Here is a 5,000-nt window from a genome sequence, read left to right on the forward strand (position 1 = left end):
TGCTGATAACTCAACAGATAGACATATAGGCTCCCCCAAACCCCACATACTGAGCTCACAAGGTTAGGTTGCGGATACCCACAACCACAACTGACATTAAAGTCTTAAAGGTTTAAAGGCTACTCATGAATGGCAGGGGCAAGGGACAGTGACATTGCCCTATCGAGCAGGATAATGCCCTAGAGACTGATAATAAACACATATGATCAGCGCCAAAGCCTCCTCCCCACCGAAGCTAGGATCAAGGAGGGCCAGGCAATGGCTGCTAATGACTCAGCAGATAGATCTATAGGCTCCCCAAAACCCCCATCCTTAGCTCACAAGGTTAGGTTGCAGCGACCAAAGAAATTACCGAGTTTGAGCGGGAATCGAACCCCAGTCTGGCATTCACCAGTCAGGGACGTTACCATATCGGCCATCACAACCCTCATATATAATTTACAATAACCTTTCTCTACTTTCCCTTCTAACTTACCTAGTGAAATGGGATATGGGTTTAAGTAGAGCAATTTTTTCTCAAAAATCCTTAGGGAATACTTAATCCTACATAAAGAGAGAATCAATGAACCCCTGAAACTCTAGTCTGATGGAGCGCACACAAAACAGGGTATTTTGAAAAAAAAAAAAAAAAAAAAAAAGAAGAAGAAGAAGAAGAAGAAGAAGAAGAAGAAGAAGAAGAAGAAGAAGAAGAAGAAGAAGAAGAAGAAGAAGAAGAAGAAGAAGAAGAAGAAGAAGTATTATTCGAATGATCTCAAATCCCACAAATGATGATGACATATAATTCAACTCTTGTTACGCCATCTCTGGAATCATTGTTCTTCTGTCTATTAAAAGAGCAGAAGCGTGGGATTTATATCCCCGAGATGAAATTGCAGGATGCAGAGATTTACTTTACCCTGGGAAGATCAAGGAGCAATTAGAACAATATCGAAAGACTTCTTGTGCGAGTCAAATCATCCGAGTGCTCTCAAGTCTCGAAGCCGTCCTTATCTTCTGCAGATGACATGCTGTACCTTCACGTTATTAATTATTATTATTATTATTATTATTATTATTATTATTATTATTACTAGTAGTAGTAGTAGTAGTAGTAGTAGTATTAATATTATTATTAATTTTTATAATTTTTCATTATTATTATTATTATTATTGTTGTTATTTTTGTTGTTACTACTACTACTACTACTACTACTACTAAGCTACAACCCTAATTGGAAAAGCAAGATGCTATAAGCCCAAGGGCTCCAACATGGAAAATACCCCAGTGATAATGGAAATAAGGAAACATAGAATAGTGTGCCTGATTGTACCCTCAAGCAAAAGAACTCTACCCCCAGACAGTGGAAGACCATGGTACAGAGGCTATGGCACTACCCAGGAATAGAGAAAAATGGTTTGATTTTGGAATGTCCTTCTAGAGGAGCTGCTTACCATAGCTAAAGAGTCTCTTCTACCCTTACCACGTGGAAAGTAGCCACTGAACAATTACATTGCAGTAGTTAACCCCTTGAGTGAAGAATTATTTGGTAAGCTTAGTGTTATTAGATGTATGAGGAAAGAGAAGAATATTTAGAGAATAAGCAGACTATTCAGTGTATGTATAGGTAAGGAAAAAATGCAGCTAGCAATTAGAAACGAGGATTCAAGTTGAAGAAAGTCATGATCAAAGCTGAAAGATGAACCAATATTCATCAATAGTATGGACAACATGAATTGGAAGGACAAAGAGTTGCTAATATATGGTGTCTCTTGAAAAAGGAAAGTTGAGATACTTATGTTGAAAGCTTACAATTAGGGAAAACCAAGATGGGTAACTAACTATTCAATGTTAAGTAACTACTTACACAAAGCTTTAAAAAAAAAAAAAAAAAAAAAAAAAAAAAAAAAAACCTGCCTAGTACAAGGGGGAGGGTGGCGAAAAATGTAAATTCTTTATTACAGCATAAAAAATTCACAGCCCAAAGAGAGGCAGCTGTGAAATATGAACATTATTTATAACAACATAAATAAATTAATTACCCAAAGAGAGAAGGAGTGATATATAAAAATTATTTATTACAACATAAACAAATCAACAACCCAAAAAGAGAGGGGGTGATAAAAAAATTATTCATTACAACATAAACAAATTAACAACCAAAGAGAGAGGGGCAAATATTAAAATTATCTATAACAACATTAAATAAATTAAAACAACCCAGAGAGGGGGGCATCAAAATTATTTATTACAATATAAGCAAATTAACAACCCAAAGAGAGAGAGAGGGTGAAATATGACAATTATTTATTACAACATAAAATAAATCAAAACAACCCAAGAGAGAGAGAGAGAGAGAGAGAGAGAGAGAGAGAGAGAGGAGAGAGAGAGAGAGAGAGAGAGAGAGAGAGAGAGAGAGAGAGAGAAAGTGGGGCTGAAATATGAAAAATCTTTATTAGGTGAAAAAAAAAATAAAACAACCAAAACTACGGAATTTAAATTTCACAACTAAACAACGTGCATGATGTAGATCTATTTGATCAGAAACCAACGGTTATCATACGGCATTAATTGCACTGATTATACAACATCAAAGCAAGTACTGTTCGCATTACTAATGACTGATTAAGTCTACCATTTGCAACATCAGTGTTAGCATGAACTAATGAGAGCAGCATTCCCCTACTATATGCTTATCGCATTCCCTTTACATATATGTTTGGAAATGTGAGCATTTGATGATGTTTACTACTCAGCAAATCCATTAGGCAACACAAGATTAGTACAGTCGGCTGTTTATACATCAGTCATCATCATCATCATCATCTCCTCCTACGCCTATTGACGCAAAGGGTCTCGGTTAGATTTCACCAGTCGTCTCTATATTGAGCTTTTAAATTAATACTTCTCCATTCCTCATCTCCTACTTCCCGCTTCATAGTCCTCAGCTATGTAGGCCTGGGTCTTCCAACTCTTCTAGTACCTTGTGAAACCCAGATGAACGTTTGGTTTACTAATCTCTCTTGGGGAGCGCGAAGAGCATGCCCAGACCATCTCCATCTACCACTCATCATGATTTCCTCCACCATTGTTCTCTGGTCTTAGATAGTGCCATATCTTCTGTACCATGGTCTTTCACTATCATGGGGTAGAGTCCTCTTGCTTGAGAGTACACACGGGCACACTATTCTATCTTGTTTCTCTTCCTCTTGTTTTTTTTTTTAAGTTTTTAAAGTTTATATATGAAATATTTATTTTAAAGTTGTTATTGTTCTTAAAATATTTTATATCAATTTTTTTTGCTTTTTTTGTAGTCTCCTTACTTCCTTTCTTCACTGGGCTATTTTCCTTGTTGGAACCATCGGGCTTATAGCAGTCTGCTTTTCCAACTAGGGTTATAGCTTAGCAAGTAATAATAATAATAATAATAATAATAACAATAATAATAATAATAATAATAATAATAATAATAATAATAAGACACTCGTATAATCTCTCTTACAGTTTCATTTCTAATCTTTTACATCAGTAAACAAAAGCTAAATTGTTTATACGATATGAGTCCATATCCAACAGTCCAATCAATTTCTCGTTACGGGAGAAAACGATGAAATGTTATGATCGAATGAAGTAATGACATAATTGCACATATCATTTGACAATGATTACTAGAGTCGGTGGAATAATTTACCTGCCTCGGGAAAATAATCACACTAATGGAATCGTTATAAGTAATTTCAAGTTGTGAAACAACTACCAGAGTTGAAAAGAATGTATTGAAAGAAGTAATAATGAGAAATGATTTAAATAATCATGATAAAAGAATTGATCGCCATAAAAAAGTAATAAACGGTTCCAATAATTCTTATCTTTCTAAGAAATTTTAAAGGAAAAATAAAACAATATAAAAAATTCCAGGAATAACAAATAAATAAAACAAGAAAATCGACATGTCAAGATTAATATAATATTAAAAGCAATAACTCGGGAGAAACGAAACAGGGCCTTTTATTAAACAATACTATTTTGTAAATAAAATTATTCTTAGAGACAAACATCAATAAAAAGTACGCTATCCATTTCTTGGAAGAATAAACATTAATACATATCACTTTAAAGGTTTAAAGTTCGCTAACGTATGGGAAAGGCAAGGGACAGTGTCCATGCCCTAGCTAGCAGGACAATGCCCCAGAGACTGACCATATATACATATGATCAGCGCCCAAGAACCCTCTCCACCCAAGTTAGGACCAGGGAGGGTCAGGCAATGGCTGCTGATGACTCAGAAGGTAGATCTATAGATTATAGCTCACAAAGATGGTAAGGTTGCAGACAATACAAGAAATTATCGAGCTTGAGCGGGATCTAACCACAGCCTGGCAGAACACCAGGAAGGGACGTTTCCATTAGGCCAACACAACCAGTAATGGGCATTTTATAATTAATTTGAATGACTTCACTTAAGCGGTGAATCCAGATGAATCTTAAATATAATAAGAAAACAGAGGAGAATGGTAAAAAATAGAAAGGAGCAAATTAAAAACACCTTAACAGATGATAAATTTCAGAGCACCGGTCATCTATCGAGGAAAAAAAAAAAAAAAAAAAAAAAAAAAAAAAAAAAAAAACTGGCTGGGACATAGCCAGAAGCTGAGCTGGTAAAAAAGGCATTTCAAGAAAAGAGAGAAAAGGGGGAATAACTGTCTGGAATTAGGGAATAGAAAAAGAGAAACTGGAACGACGCAATTCGAAGGTAGCTGGAAAATGTATAAGATGCCGGAAGGATGGTGAGGTATGGAAGCTGGAACTACAGTAAAGTGATGATGAAAGGGAGGTGATATATTACCAAAAGGAAAAGAAATTTTGCTAGGTGATTATGAAACCATAATATGAATTGAGTGATTTATGCTCGCTAAGACTGGGTTCTGGTTTATATACCTAAACTCTTGTTTTATAGAAAACTAATATCGAAAAAGTTTTCTCAGTAACTCAGATTCAAATATGCAGTTCTTCTGAAAATAAA

Source organism: Palaemon carinicauda, chromosome 14 (assembly GCF_036898095.1).
Source record: "Palaemon carinicauda isolate YSFRI2023 chromosome 14, ASM3689809v2, whole genome shotgun sequence".
Lineage (NCBI taxonomy): Eukaryota > Metazoa > Arthropoda > Malacostraca > Decapoda > Palaemonidae > Palaemon > Palaemon carinicauda.